General features: G+C 45.9%; 1 protein-coding gene across 1 annotated transcript in view; it reads right to left on the bottom strand.

The window, feature by feature from the left end:
* The window catches only part of srbd1 (S1 RNA binding domain 1), a 400,732-nt gene that overhangs the window by 217,596 nt on the left and 166,373 nt on the right, over positions 1–16,763 (bottom strand). The gene's annotated exons all lie outside the window — the stretch shown is intronic.

Consider the following 16,763-nt stretch of genomic DNA (forward strand, 5'->3'; position numbering starts at 1 on the left):
AACGTAGACAGAAAACGTGGGAAAAAAGGTTATAGAGTCTTTCGGATGAGATTTTAAACTAAGGCCCCCCGTCTGCTCTCTCAGGTGGATGTTAAAGATCCCATGGCACTATTTCGAAGAGCAGGGGAGTTATCCCCAGTGTCCTGGCCAATATTTATCCCTCAATCAGCATCACTAAAAACAGATTATCTGGTCATTATCACATTGCTGTTTGTGGGAGCTTGCTGTGCGCAAATTGGCTGCCACGTTTCCTACATTACAACAGTATCTGCACATCATTGACTGTAAAGCATTTTGGGACGTCCTGAGGTCATGAAAGGTGCTATGTAAATGCAAGTCTTTTTAAAAAATATTTTAATGAATTTTTTGAAGATGTGACTGGCATGGTGGTTGGGGCGTGTCTACGGATGTTGTCTATACAGATTCATAGAGATAGGAACAGGAGTAGGCCATTCGGCCCTTCGAGCCTGCTCCGCCATTCAATGAGATCATGGCAGAAGACATTTGACAAGGTTCCGCACAAGAGAGTAGTAGCAAAAATGAGCGCGCACAGGATTGGAGGTAACCTTGTGACATGGGTCGGTAATTGATTGGGAAGTAGGAGACAGAGGGTATGGATAAAAGGGTTCATTCTCTGATTGACAGGATGTGACACATGATATTCCCCAGGGATCTGTACTGGGACCTTAGCTTTTCACCATATATATTCATGACTTGGATGAAGAAATAGACAGTTGTATATCCAAGTTTGCAGATGACACGAAGTTAGAAGGCCTAGTAAGTTGTCTGGATGAGAGCAGGAGGTTACAAAGGGACATAGAAAGGCTAATTGAGTGCACATAACTGTAGCAAATGGAATTCAATGCAGGGAAGTGTGAAATCATCCACTTTGGATCGGAGAAAGACAAATTGGATGACTAGAAGCTGTGAAGGAGCAAAGGGATTTAGGTGTCCATGTACAAAATGTAATCCAAAAAAGCTAATGGAATATTGGTCTTTGTCTTAAGGGGGTTGGTTTACAAAAGTAATTCTTCATTTGTAGGAGCCTTGGCCAGACACCATCTGGAGTACTGCATTCAGTTTTGGGCATCATATCTCAGGAAAGATATATTGGCCTTGGAAGGGGTATAGTGCAGATTCACCAGAATGACACCTGGGCTTGAAAGGTTAAATTATGAGGTCAGGTTGCCTAAACATGGTTTGTATTCCCTAGAGTTTAGACAGTTGAGGGGTAATCTAACGGAGGTCTTTAAAACGATAAAGGAATTCGATAGGACCGAAACAGCAAAACTATTTAATCTGATGGGGGAATCCGGAACAAGGCGGCATAATCTTAAAATTAGAGTTGGATCAATTAGGAGTGAAATCAGGAAGCACTTTTTCACACAAAAGAGTAGTGGAAATCTGTAACTCTCTCCCCTAAAAGCTGTGGATGCTGGGTCAATTGAAATTTTCAAAACTGAGACTGATAAGATTTTTGTTGGGTATGGGGAACAAAGGATATGGAACAATAACAGGTAAATGGAGTTGAAGTGCAGATCAGCCATGATCTAATTTAATGGCAGAACAGGTTTGAGGAGCTGAATGGCCTACTCCTGATCATTTGTTCCTACATTGTGAAGATACATAATACAGGTAGTTGGGAGAGTTAGTGTGCTTGTAAAAATTACTTTGAGTGTACAGCACAGAAACAAGCCATTCAGTCCAAGTGGACTATGTGACATTTATGATCCACACCAGGCTCCTTCCTCGGTACTGCATCTAACCCTAGCAGCATATTCTCCTATTCCTTTCTCCCTCATGTGCTTATCTAACTTCCCCTTAAATGTATCTATGCTATTTGCCTCAAGTACAAAAGCATGAAGTTATTATGAACCTTTATAAAACACTGGTTCGGCCTCAACTGGAGTATTGTGTCCAATTCTGGGCACCGCACTTTAGGAAGGATGTGAAGGCCTCAGAAAGGGTGCAGAAAATATTTACAAAAATGATTCCAGGGATGAGGGACTTCAGTTATGTGGATATAGACCAGAGAGGCTGGGGTTGTTCTCCTTCGAGCAGAGAAGGTTAAGAGCAGATTTGATAGGGGTATTCAAAATCATGAGGGGTCTAGACAGAGTAGATGGAGAGAAACTGTTCCCATTGGCAGAAGGGTCGAGAACCAGAGGACACAGATTCAAGGTGATTGGCAAAAGAATCAAAGGCGACATGAGGAAAAAGTTTTTTATGCAGCGAGTGGTTAGGATCTGGAATGCACTGCCTGAAAGGATGGTGGAGGCAGACTCAATCGTGGCTTTCAAAAGGAAATTGGATAAGTACCTGAAGGAAAACATTTTGCAGGGCTACGGGGAAGGGCAGGGGGAGTGGGTCTAGCTGAAGTGCTCTTGCAGAGAGCTGGCACGGGCTTGACAGGCCAAATGGCCTCCTCCTGTGCTATAACCATTCTATGATTCTAACTACTCCTTGTGGTAGCACGTTTCACATTCTTACCACTCTTTAGGTAAAGAAGTTTCCCCTGAATTCCCTGTTGGATTTATTAGTGACTATGTTATATTTATGACCTCTACTTTGGACTCCCCACAAGTGGAAACATTTTCTCTATATCTACCCAATCAAACCCTTTCAATTATCTTAATGACCTCTATCAGGTCACCCCTCAGCCTTCTCTTTTCTAGAGAAAAGAGCGTCAAATTGTTTAGCCTTTCCTGATAAGTATATCCTCTCAGTTCTGGTATCATCATTGTGAATCTTTTTTGCACCTTCTCTAATGCCTCCATATCCTTTTTATAACATGGCATACTGTGCACAGTTCTGGTCTCCAAGTGTGGTCCAACCAAGGTTTGATTCAAGTTTAACATAATTTCTCTGCTTTTCAATTCTATCCCTCTAGAAATGAACCCAAGTACTTAGTTTGCTTTTTTTAATAGCCTTATTAATCTGCGTCACTAATTTTAGTGATTTATCTATTGGTACCCCTAGATCTCTTTGCACCTCTACCCCATTTAGATTATTATCCAAGCAGTATGTGGCCTCCTTATTCCTCCGACTAAAATGCACTACCTCGCACATCTATATTGAAATTAATTTGCCAATTACATGCCTATTCTGCAAGTTTATTAATGTCTTCCTGTATTTTGTTACATTCTTCCCGTTTTAACTACACCTCCCAATTTGGTATCGTCTGCAAATTTTGAGATTGTTCTTCTGATTCCAAATCATTAATGTAAATTGTGACCAACAATGGTCCCAGCACCAACCACTGTGGAACACCACTTCCCACCGTTTGCCAGTCTGAGTAGCTGCCCTTAACCCCAACTCTCTGTTTTCTGTTTTGTAGCCAGCTTGCTATCTGCTACCTGCCCGACTCCACATGCTCTGACCTTGGTCATGAATCTACTATACTGTACCTTATCGAAGGCCTTTTGAAAATCCAAATATATTACATCTACTGCATTACCCTTGTCTACTGTTACTTCAAATAATTCAATAAGGTTGGTCAAGCATGACCTTCCCTTTTGAAATCTGTGTCAACTACTCTTTATTATATTTCATTTCTAGATGTTTATTCATTATCTTTCCTAACACTATGCTAACTGGTCTATAAGTTTCCTGGACTTGTTCTATCTCCCTTTTTTAAATTATAAGAACAACATTAGCTACCCGCCATTCCTCTGGCACAATTCCCATTTCTAATGAATTGTTATATATAATAGTGCCTCTGCTATCTCTTCCCCAACTTTGTTTAATATGCATGGATGCTATCCATCTGGACTAGGGGTCTTATCCTCTATAATTTGATTAGTTTATCAATTATCTCTCCCCTTTCTATCTTAAATATCATTTCTTTTTTGATCTCCTCTTCTAGTGTCATGCCCACATTGTTTTCCTGATAAATACTGAACCAAAGGATCTATTCAATATTTTTGCCATTTCGTTGTTATTATCTGGAGTTTATCTTGTAACAGTAGAGAAGTCTGTTAAAACTTGAAGCCACAGGGGGAAGAGAAAGAAGGCCGGAAGGGAAGACTAAGATTTAGATCACATAAATGTGAACAATAAGTGGAAATTAAATTCTCCAGATCAGAGCGAGAGAAGGAACCAGCACCTTAACAGTCATCAATGTACTATCCATCAATGGGTCATTCTACCTATTTACTCCTTATCTGTGATTGGCATATCTATTGAATCTCTTCCCCCCTCCTTTTCAAACCTAACTAAAATCCCTGATTATTTTTCATGTCTTAATTTCTAATGAAGGGTTACACGGCCAAAACATCAATTACTTTCACTTAAACAGCAATTTTAATGTAGCAAAGTATCTGGGGTGAGGTAGAGAACCGTGGGGTTAGATCTGAACAGAAGTTGGAAGAACAACCGTCAGAAGAAGTGACCAAAGATGCATTTGAAGTAGATTTTAAGGAGGATTTTGAAATGGAATAATGTAGAAAGGTGGAGGAGCTTTGGAAGAGAATTCCTGAGATTTGGAACTGAAAGCTCAGTGGTGGAACAGAGGGAAGGGGCACATAAGACATAGCTGAGCAAGGCCATTGAAGGGTGTATAAACAAGGATGAGGATTTCAAAATCAATGAGGGTTGAGAAGGCAGTGGAGCTCAGCAATGTCAGGAACAATAGGCAAGTGGGACTCGGTAAGGAATACAATGCAGGCCGATGAGTTGGAGTTTCTGCCAAGCAGTGTTGGAGAAACTGATGTCAGATGGCAATAAACATAAGGATCAGGGTTTCAGCAGCAGGGAGTGTGAGGTATGGAGAGAGAGATGGGAGATATTTCAGAGGGGTAAATAGCCATTTTAGTATGACTGATGTAGGGTTTGAAGATCAGTTTAGGGTCATGGATTGAGTTTAGCCTAAGACCAGGCAAGAAGGAGAATGGAATCAGAGGTGAAGATGCAACATTTCTGGCAAGAGACAAACAGGATGACTTTGGCCTCTACAATGTTGAGATGGAGACAATTCTTGCTTATCCACAACTTTACAATGGATAAACAGTCCAACACTACAGCAACAGCCGAGGAATCAAGGGTGCTCGCACAGAGGTACAGTTGGGTATCGTAGGCATACATACGGAAGTTGATCCCATGATTACAAAAAACACTCTTGACAGTCAACATTTAGATGAAGTGGCGAGAGGTGGGACACGAGGGCATGCCAAAAAAGACCATGTAGGCAGAAAAGGAGAAAGTAGGCCAGCTACACTGGGGCAGGTAGCAATTGAACTATGTCTTCCGACACCCTCCGCCACTTTAACAGTTTCCAGTTCCCAACCGCCTCCTTTCCACTATGGATGTGCAATCCCTCTGCACCTCCATCCCCCACCAGTATGGCCCGAGGGCGCTCCACTTTTTCCTTGAACAGAGGCCCAACCAGTCCCCATCCACCACCACCCTCCTCCACCTGGCTGAACTTGTTCTCGCATTGAACAACTTCTCCTTTGACTCCACTCATTTCCTCCAAATCAAAGGTGTTGCTAAGGGTACCCGCATGGGTCCGAGCTATGCCTGCCTTTTCGTGGGATATGTGGAACACTCTTTGTTCCAGTCCTACTCGGGTCCCCTCCCTCACCTCTTTTTCCGGTACATTGATGACTGTATCGGTGCTGTCTCCTGCTCTCGCCCTGAACTAGAAAATTTCATTCACTTTGCTTCCAATTTCCACCCTTCCCTCACCTTCACATGGTCCATCTCCAACTCTTCCCTTCCCTTCCTCGACTTCTCCGTCTCCATCTCTGGGGATAGGTTATTGACAAACATTCACTACAAGCCCACTGACTCCCACAGCTACCTGGACTACACTTCCTCCCACCCCACCTCCTGTAAGGACTCTATTCCATTCTCCCAGTTTCGCCGTCTCCACCGCATCTGCTCCGACGATGCCACCTTCCATACCAGTGCTTCCGACACGTCTTCCTTTTTCCTCAACCGAGGGTTCCCCTCTATGGTTGACACAGCCCTCGACTGTGTCCGTTCTATCTCCCGCACTTCTGCCCTCACCCCTGCCCCCTCCCTCCCGGAACCACGATAGAGTTCCCTTGTCCTCACCTTTCACCCCACCAGCCTCCACATTCAACAGATCATTCTCTGTCATTTCTGCGACCTCCAGCGTGATCCCACCACCAAACGCATCGTCCCCTCCCCTCCCCTTTCAGCATTCCGTAAGGACCGCTCCCTCCGCGACACACTAGTCCACTCCTCTACCACCCCCAGAACCCCTTCCCCTGGCACCTTCCCGTGCAAGCGCGGGAGATGCAACACATGCCTTTATACCTCCCCCCTTCCCACTGTCCAGGGTCCCAAGGTGAAACAGCGATTTACTTGTACTTCTTGCAATTTAGTATACTGTATTCGCTGCTCGCGATGTGGTCTCCTCTACATTGGGGAGACCAAACGCAGATTGGGTGACCGCTTTGCGGAACACCTCCGTCCAGTCCGTAAGGGGGACCCCGAGCTCCCGGTGGCCTGTCACTTCAATTCACCGCTCCATTCCCACTCAGACCTCACTGTCCTCGGCCTCTTGCATTGTTCCACGGAAGCTCAGCGTAAGCTCGAGGAACAGCACCTCATCTTTTGATTAGGCACTCTACAGCCCTCTGGACGCAACATAGAGTTCAACAATTTCAGATCATAACCTCGGCCCCTATCACATATCCACACTTTTTGTTTGGCCTTTTTTTCTTCCCTCCCACATGGCAGCTGTCCTTCATTCTGCCAGCACAATTCACACTTCATCTAGAGCCATTCTTTATTCTTTAACCTGTCCCATTACCACCTCCTCTTGCCTTGAATATCTCTTAATGTCTCTCAATGTCTCTTAATCTCTCCTGCTTTCTATTCTATCACTGACCTTCCCTTTGTTCTTTCATCCCCTAAACTTGCTTTCCATTGCCTGCTTTCTTCCAGTTCTGACGAAAGGTCTTTGACCTGAAACGTTAACTCTGTTTCTCTCTCCACGGATGCTGCCTGGCCTGCTGAGTTTTTCCAGCATTTTCTGTTGTTCTTTCGGATTTCCAGCATCCGCAGTATTTTGTTATTGTATGTGAAACCATTGCCAGGGAGGAGGATAACACTGAAGGAAGTGATAATTGATGATAAAGCAGTCTATTGTTTTGTCTAGCAAAATTTCTTCCAAGTGATTTTAAGGCACTGACCTAAACCCATCATTCAAATAAGGTCCATAAACTGTTCTGACAGTTCCCCCCTAGGCTGGATTACTATCTTGTAACTCATTTTGCAGTTTTGACTTTTCTCTTATGGCAATAGTTTTAATTTTTTACTGTGTGGTGGATCTGTGCAAATGTTGACACACTTCCATGTGCCCCCTTGTGCAATCACTGATGTTCAGGATACAGAAACAAATTAGCAAAATTTGAACAGACCAATTTCACACTGCAGCTAGCCACAATCCTGTTCCCGACACTTACAGAATGATGATGGCAGGACATTCATGCATACATACAAAATGAAGTGTTCCCCACAGTCCACCACAGCCTCAGTTACAATATTGGTCCCGATGACAGCGATCTGGCAGCATTCGCCGTCATTTCCCTTCGAAACTGACCGTAACTTCAGAATTTAGCGCATGCGCAGCCTAATGCGGAAATCCTGAAGTTGTGGTCAGTCATTCACTGTTCCGCCACAGGCTACGTTAACTACCTGTTAGCAGGCAGTTAATAGGCTTTAATCCCTTCCCGCCGCCAAGGAGACGGGACTCGGCGCGGGACAGCTACCCGCCTCCTAGGAAGATGGCATGGAGGCGGGTTGGGCACCCACCCCCAAATTCTGCCATTTTCCCGGTAGTCCCACCTCCCCGGGTCTGGCAAAATCGCCCCCGTTCTGTTTGCCGAACAAATATCGCTGTTGGAAACCCCATAAAAAGTTAAACCCATTCAAATGAGGTGTAACTGGCTTTTTAATGACAATCTGAGTATTAACTACTGATAAACTACTGTTCTGGCCCTGAAAAACTAATTTTATATTGGTAGAATGTCAAATGTCTCCATTAAGTTAAAATTTAGATTTTAAAATTTAAAATGTTTTTTTTTTTTTTTTAATTAAAAGTGTGCTCATGATATTTCAGCTTCTATCTTAATCCACTGTGTATGTAAAAAAAATCTTTACTTCGCTCTGTCATAAGAACATAAAAAGTAGGAGTAGGCCATACGGCCCCTCGGGCCTGCTCCACCATTCAATAGGATCATGGCTGATCCGAACCTAGACTCACGTCCACTTCCCTGCCCGCTCCCCGTAAACCCTAATTCCCTTATCAGCTAGGAAATTGTGTATCTCCATTTTAAATGTATTTAACATCGCAGCTTCCACAGCTCTCTGAGGTAGCAAATTCCATAGATTTACTACCCTCCGAGTGAAGAAGTTCCTCCTCATCTCAGTTTTGAAAGGGCAGCCCCTTATTCTAAGATTATGCCCCCTAGTTCTAGTCTCACCCATCAGTGGAAACATCCTCCCCGCATCCACCCGATCAAGCCCCCTCACAATCTTACATGTTTCGATAAGATCGGCTCTCATTCTTCTGAATTCCAATGAGTAGAGGCCCAACCTACTCAACCTTTCCTCATAAGTCAACCCCCTCATCTCCGGAATCAACCGAGTGAACCTTCTCTGAACTGCCTCGAGAGCAAGTATATCTTTTCTTAAATATGGAAACCAAAACTGTACGCAGTATTCCAGGTGTGGCCTCACCAGTACCCTGTATAACTGAAGCAAGACTTCCCTGCTTTTATACTCCATTCCCCTTGCAATAAAAGCCAAGATTCCACTGGCCTTCCTGATCACCTGCTGTACCTGCATACTAACCTTCTGTGTTTCATGCACCAGGACCCCCAGATCCCTTTGTACTGTAGCACTTTGCAGTTTCTCTCCATTTAGATAATAACTTGCTCTTTGATTTTTTCTGCCAAAGTGCATAACCTCACACTTTCCAACATTATATTCCATCTGCTAAATTTCTGCCCACTCACTTAGCCTGTCTATGTCCTTTTGCAGGTTTTTTATGTCCTCCTCACTCACTGCTTTCCCTCCCATCTTTGTATCGTCGGCAAGCTTGGATACGTTGCACTTGGTCCCCTCCTCCAAATGGTTAACATAGATTGTAAAGAGTTGGGGTCCCAGCACTGACCCCTGCAGAACACCACTAGTTACTGACTGCCAACCCGAGAATGAACCATTTATCCCCACTCTCTGTTTTCTGTTAGATAGCCAATCTTCCACCCATGCCAGTATATTACCCACAATCCTGTGATTTTTTAAATCTTGTGCCGTAATCTTTTGTGTGGCACCTTGTCAAATGCCTTTTGGAAGTCCAAATACACCACATCCACTGGTTCCCCTTTATCCACCCTGTTTGTTACGTCCTCAAAGAATTCGAGCAAATTTGTCAAACATGACTTCCCCTTCATAAAACCATGTTGACTCTGTCCGATTAAATTATGCTTATCCAAATGTCCTGTTACTGCCTCCTTAATAATGGACTCCAACATTTTACCAACCACAGATGTTGGGCTAACTGTTCTATAGTTTCCAGCCTTTTGTCTACCTCCCTTTTTAAATAAGGGCTTACATTAGCAGTTTTCCAATCTGCTGGGACCTTTCCTGAATCCAGGGAGTTTTGGAAAATTACCACCAATGCATCCGCAATCCCTACCGCTACTTCTCTCAAGACCCTAGGATGTAAGCCATCAGGTCCAGGGGATTTATCTGCCTTAAGTCCCATTATCTTACCGAGTACCATCTCCTTAGTGATTTTAATCGTGTTTAGCTCCTCCCCCACTATAGCCCCCCGTTTGCCCAGTGTTGGGATATTTTTAGTGTCCTCTACTGTAAAGACTGATACAGTAATTTTTTTTAAGTGATTTAAAGTGCTTTCTATTTCCTGGTCTGTGAGAATTCTGCAATGTGATTGGCTGCTTCGACAGCATGTTGACATCACAGCAGCTCACACTATACAAGTTGATTTAAGCTACACTTCTCGCCACAGAGATTGCGAGATCATTGTGGGAAGCTTACTTCGGGGCCAGCTACGAACGCCTTTGCTTTGCCGCTGACCACAAATTACAGGCCAATAGTGTATTCTCTGTGCCATTCTGTGTGAACTCGGCCCTCCATAACCAGGAGATATGGCAATCCCCAAAAACAAATACAGAAATTCTGATCGCCAGAAAAGGTGGTTTTGAAACATTATTAAACTGCATGTTAGAGGTAACAGTCTTTGTAATGATAGCCATGGTAAGAGTGGGCTCAGGCTGCAAGCCACAGGAGCAAATGCAGATCACAACAAAGCATTCAATAAGAGTGTGAGGCTGGGCTGAATGTCAGATCACATTGAAATTATTTCAAGGTGGCTAACAGTGAAGGAAGCGATAGATTGATGATGAAGCAGTCTATTGTTTTGTCTAGCAAAAATTCCTTGCCCACTCACTGTCATCCCATTCATTAATGTTCAGAATAATGAAACAATGAGTTAGAAATATCTAGATTAAGCAGACAACTAACATTGGTTGGTGAGCTGAGCAATGATGGCCCTGCACACTCCTAGGAAAGCCTCATTGACTCAAGAGTCCGTAGAACATTGTTTGAAATTATCTGCTCTACAGCAGGTAAGACATATGTGTTCTCTGGAAATACAAGCTAATGCATAACCGCATCATATTTATGTCATAACAATCAACTAAATGGTTATTCAAAATTAACTCCAGGTGGTGAAATTTTACTTTTCTATGGACTTGTCAGTGTCTAGAACTTTTTTTGAATTTTGATGGGATTACTGTTCAGATTAGCCAAAAAAGTAAAGAAATTAAACACGCTAAGTTTGAACGAATGAGGACGTCAGATTGTCACGCTTCAAATCTGGTGAAGTCTTACATTAGATATATCCAGAATTGGAATATTTCACAGATATAATTGATTACTGAAGTGATCAAATACATCTACACATGCAACTGCCAAAAACAATACTTGTATGACCAAAAAAAATTACTTCTTCTTTAGAGAAATCATGATACAACATTTTACAGCCTCAATCTAACAGGCACACAATAGGCAACATCTTCATGCATTAGAAATCTGATAGAATCACACGGAGTAGAACCACACCGAGTATTTAAATCGATTAATACTCAACTTCCAAGTACAGTGCAATCCATTTCTAGTTATTTGATATGGATAATATCACACTACATACTGTATTCAGATTAATGTGATCAAATTACAATATACTAAAAATGCATGAGCAATCTGCATATTTTCTTTCAACATACAAGTAATTAAAAGACAACTGTGTGCACCCAAGTTGTCACTACCACAAAATGTAGAACATTTTAAAAGAGGAATGGGATTTCTGGAATTTGATGCTTTAAAACTGATGCGCTATCAATTACTCATAAAAGACTGAGAGTTAAGAGAGTAACTAAAGGCTTTTATTAACAAAAGAATGAAGGTCTGCCTCGAGTGGTCGACCGGTCCAGAAATACAAAGGGCTGGGGAGCAGTCACCTTTATACTAGGACTTGTGGGAGGAGTCAGCGGAGGCATGTCCAGGCATGTACACAGTGGAATACAAACAGTGGTTTACCACATTCACCCCTTGTTTAAAATTGAGTCCGGCGGGGTGAAGTGTATTAAAAGTTAGTGTATTGCAGTCTCTCCGGAGGTCTTGTCTGCCGCTGTGATCGGCGTGGCGACGGCAGGGGTAGTGGAGCTTCCGGCGTCGAGTCCTGCGTGGGCTGTGGCACAGGCGTGTCGTCCTCGTAGATGTCGAGCGGGTCGCGGGACCCAGGCCTGCCGTCTGCTGGGGCTGGATATCGGATCGTGGGGGGGGTGGTAGTGAGTAGTGGGTTACTGCGGCCCCCGAGGGTGCAAGGTCTCTTATGGAGACTGTGTCCTCCCGCCCGTCCGGGTATGCAATGCAAGCATACTGGGGGTTGGCGTGGAGGAGGTCGACCCTCTCGACCAGGGGGTCCGTTTTATGGGTCCTCACGTGCCTTCTCAGTAGGACCGGCCCTGGGGACGTCAGCCATGGCGGTAGCGATGTCCCCAATGTGGACTTCCTTGGGAAGACAAACATTTTCTCATGAGGGGTGGCGTTAGTGGCAGTGCAGAGCAGTGACCGAATAGAGTGGAGCGCATCGGGGAGCACATCCTGCCAGCGGGAGGTTGGAAGGCCCCTAGACTTTAAGGCTAGCAGGGCGGCCTTCCAAACTGTCGCATTTTCTCTTTCCACCTGTCCGTTCCCCCGGGGGTTGTAACTGGTGGTCCTGCTTGTGGCAATACCCCTAGTTAGCAGGTACTGACGGAGTTCGTCGCTCATAAACGATGAGCCCCGGTCGCTATGGATATAGCTGGGGAAACCGAACAGGGTGAAGAGGTCGTTCAGACATTTAATGACCGTGGCACTGGTCATGTCCGGGCAGGGGATGGCGAACGGGAAACGGGGGTACTCATCAATAATATTGAGGAAGTACACATTGCGGTCGGAGGAGGGGAGAGGCCCTTTAAAATCAACGCTCAGGCGCTCGAAGGGGCGAGTGGCTTTTATCAGGTGGGCCCTGTCTGGTCTATAAAAGTGCGGTTTGCACTCAGCGCAGACTTGGCAGTTCCTGGTCATGGTCCTGACCTCCTCAATAGAGTAAGGCAGGTTGCGGGCCTTGATGTAGTGGAAGAACCTGGTGACCCCCGGGTGGCAGAGGTCATTGTGGAGGGCCCGCAGTCTATCGATCTGCACGCTGGCGCAGGTGCCACGCGATAGCGCATCCGGGGGTTCATTGAGCTTCCCGGGCCGGTACAAGATCTCGTAATTGTAGGTGGAAAGTTCGATTCTCCACTTCAAGATCTTGTCATTTTTGATTTTGCCCCTCTGCTTGTTGTTAAACATGAAAGCAACTGAACGTTGGTCAGTGAGCAGGGTAAATCGTTTTCCGGCCAGGTAGTGCCTCCAATGACGCACAGCCTCCACAATCGCCTGGGCCTCCTTCTCAACAGCGGAGTGTCTGGTCTCCGGGCCTTGGAGGGTTCGTGAAAAGAAGGCCACGGGTCTCCCCGCCTGATTGAGGGTAGCGGCCAGGGCAAAGTCGGACGCGTCGCTTTCCACCTGGAAGGGGATGGATTCGTCCACTGCGTGCATGGCGGCTTTGGCAATGTCTTCCTTGAAACGGTGGAAGGCTAAGCGGGCCTCTGCCGTCAAGGGAAAAGAGGTGGACTTGATCAGCGGATGGGCCTTGTCCGCATAGTAGGGGACCCACTGGGCATAATAGGAGAAAAACCCTAGGCACCTCTTCAGGGCCTTGAGGCAGTGGGGCAGTGGGAGTTCCATAAGGGGACGCATCCGGTCGGGGTCGGGGCCGATGACTCCGTGTTCCACAACACAGCCAAGGATGGCGAGGCGGTTTGTGCGGAATATGCACTTCTCCTTGTTATATGTCAGGTTCAGGAGTTGGGCGGTGCGGAGGAATTTTTCGAGGTTTGCGTCATGGTCCTGCAAGTCACGGCCGCAGATGGTCACATTGTCCAGATATGGGAAAGTGGCCTGCAACACATTTTGATCGACCATCCGGTCCATCTCCCTTTGGAAGACGGAGACCCCGTTGGTGACGCCAAAGGGAACCCTAAGGAAGTGGTAGAGGCGGCCATTTGCCTCAAAGGCAGTATACTGGCGGTCCTCAGGGCGGATAGGGAGCTGGTGGTACGCTGATTTCAGGTCAATGGTCGAGAAGACGCGGTACTGCGCGATCTGGTTGACCATATCAGCTATGCGGGGGAGTGGGTAGGCGTCTAGCAGGGTGTAGCGATTTATTGTCTGGCTGTAGTCGATGACCAGGCGCTGCTTCTCGCCGGTCTTAACGACCACAACCTGGGCTCGCCAGGGGCTGGTGCTGCCCTCAATAATCCCTTCCTTCAGGAGCCGCTCCACTTCGGTTTTAATGAAAATCCTGTCCCCGGCACTGTATCACCTGCTCTTTGTGGCGATGGGCTTACAGTCGGGGGTGAGGTTAGCAAACAGTGGGCGGGGGGGGGGGTGACTGAGTGTGGAGAGGTTGCACCTGCTGCGCGGCAGGCAATTTGGGAGCTGCTGGCTGCGGACTGTGAGTGGGGGTAGGGGTCCACCGTACGCCATCGTAACACTTTTAAGGTGGCACTGAAAATCTAACCCCAGCAGGACGGCAGCGCAGAGGTCGGGCAGGACCAGAAGTTTAAAATGATCGTACACGGTCCCGTCTACTACGAGTGTCACTACGCAGTAGCCGCCGATGTCCGCCGACTGGGACTCGGAGGCCATAGAAATCCGCTGGTGCGCAGGCAGGACTGGGAGAGAGCAACGCCGCACCGTGTCAGGGTGGATGAAGCTCTCCGTGCTCCCAGAGTCAAAAAGGCAGATTGTATCGTGGCCATTTACCTTAATGTCCATTGTGGAACTGGCCAGCTGGTGCGGTCTCGCTTGGTCCAGTGTAACGGATGCCAGCGTAGGGGTCGGTGTGTCGCTGCGGGTATCAGATGAGGCGGTGTTGGGGGCCTGCTGCGTTCCGGCTGTCGTCCAAGATGGCGGCGTCCATGATCCCCATGTGGCTGGAGGCGTCCAAAATGGCTGCTGTACCGGTGGTTCGCACATGGCCGGGGAGGCCCAAGATGGCGGCCCGCATGGCCCACACGCGGCGCTGCTGGGGTTCGGGGTGGCTTTGGCCCTGCAGACGTTAGCGTAGTGTCCCTTCTTCCCGCAGCCCGAGCAGATCGCGTTTTTCGCCGGGCAGTGCGCTCTGGGGTGTTTTGCCTGGCCACAGAAGTAGCATTTCTGGCCTTGGGGCACTGCTGTCTGGCCTTGGGACACTGCTGCGGTAGTTGGGCCGTTGCTGGGGTGTGGCTGGGGTGGCACGGCGCTATGAGGCGGTCCTACCGTGTCCCAGGCTGTCATTCCCCGCGGCGTCCACGGTGCAGAGGAGTAGGCATCCATGCCCCGGTAGGCTGCATCCAATGATAGTGCGAGTTCAGAGGCCTTGTTGAGGTCGAGGTCACTCTGCTCCAACAGTCGCTGTCGGGTGTAATTGGATCTGTGGCCCGCTACAAAAGCGTCCCGGATAAGTTCCTCTGTGTACACGGCGGCCTTTACATCCTTACAACCACAGGCCCGGCCAAGCACAGACAGTGCCTGAAGGTATTCCACGGTCGATTCCCCAGGTTGTTGTTTACGACTCCCCAGAAGGTGCCTGGCGTACACTTCGTTCACTGGGCGCGTGTACTGGTCCTTGAGGAGCTCGATAGCGTCCGCGTACAAGGTCGCGTCTTGGATGACCGAGTACACTCGGTGGTTCACTTTGGAGGTCAGGACATCCAGTTTGTCCTCGTCCGATTTGATTGCTGCGGAGGCGGTCAGGAATTTTTCGAAACACTTAAGCCAGTGAGTAAACTTGGTGGATGAGTCCGCCTCCCGATGATCTAAGTCCAGGCATGCTGGTGTGAGGATCTTCTCCATTATAAAAATTTTGTTAATAAAATTGATGCGCTATCAATTACTCATAAAAGACTGAGAGTTAAGAGAGTAACTAAAGGCTTTTATTAACAAAAGAATTAAGGTCTGCCTCGAGTGGTCGACCGGTCCAGAAATACAAAGGGCTGGGGAGCAGTCACCTTTATACTAGGACTTGTGGGAGGAGTCAGCCGAGGCATGTCCAGGCATGTACACAGTGGAATACAAACAGTGGTTTACCACAAAAACTGCTTGTTTGGGGTAACCTTCGAAGTTTTATGCAATATTTCCCCCTCCAGTGACATGGATGGCGAGTAGCTCACACGGCCTATCCCTATTCAAGTTATCACTGGAACAGAAAGTAATGTCACTGAAGGGGTTTTTTTGTTGTTTAATTTCTGTTGATTTTTTTAAAATATAGCATTGCTCATGATAAGTCAACAGATATGCTATTTTACAAGAATGGGGTTTTATCAACAAAATATGATTGAGAAGATACGACGGAAAAGTGATACGGGAAATAAGCGTGACACTTACAAGTGCACGCTATATACAAGACATTATTCATTTATTGAGTTAGGTACACTCACTTTTGATACAACATGAAACTAGATCTCAAGATAGGTTTGAATGAAGGTGGCCTTTGGTCCATCTGACCTCATTATTCCAGAATACCAGATTTTGGTCTTGGGGTTACTGTGCACGAGGAAATTCTTGCCTAGCATCAAGTACACTTGTCAATCACACTTCCTCTATTTTTAGCTCGATGTAACTGACATAATCAGAGACGATGCCAGTCTCTAGGTTGTGCTTTTACTACCGTCCTGACCTTTCCTCTGAGAAACTGTGTAATGTCATTAACCATTTCTGTCTATGTCAAACATTCAATAAATGTTAATATAATTGAAATTTTTTATAAATATCCTCTCCTTTTCTAACCAATATACTATAGACATACAATATTAGTGATTAATTTAAAAAAAATTTAATTGCTGCCTCACCTCTACCTTCTAAAACATGCACACTAGTTCGGACAAATAGCATTCTCAAAGCCATAAAACAATGCCAATAACCCAGGTGGAATAGCGATGAATTTAAAAGATTCAATTATAGTTGCATCTTCAAACAGACGGTACATATCAACAGATTTAAACCTAAATTGATTGATCTTTATACAGTAAAACCAAAACTATTTTGTGACATTCAACAGTTCTGAAGATGAGAATGAACTGAGCTATGATAATAAGTAAGCAGAAAATTACTTTTTATTACTGTGTAGGGTG

Source organism: Somniosus microcephalus, chromosome 3 (genome assembly GCF_052327205.1).
Source record: "Somniosus microcephalus isolate GS21.2 chromosome 3, FLI_Smic_1.0, whole genome shotgun sequence".
NCBI lineage: Eukaryota > Metazoa > Chordata > Chondrichthyes > Squaliformes > Somniosidae > Somniosus > Somniosus microcephalus.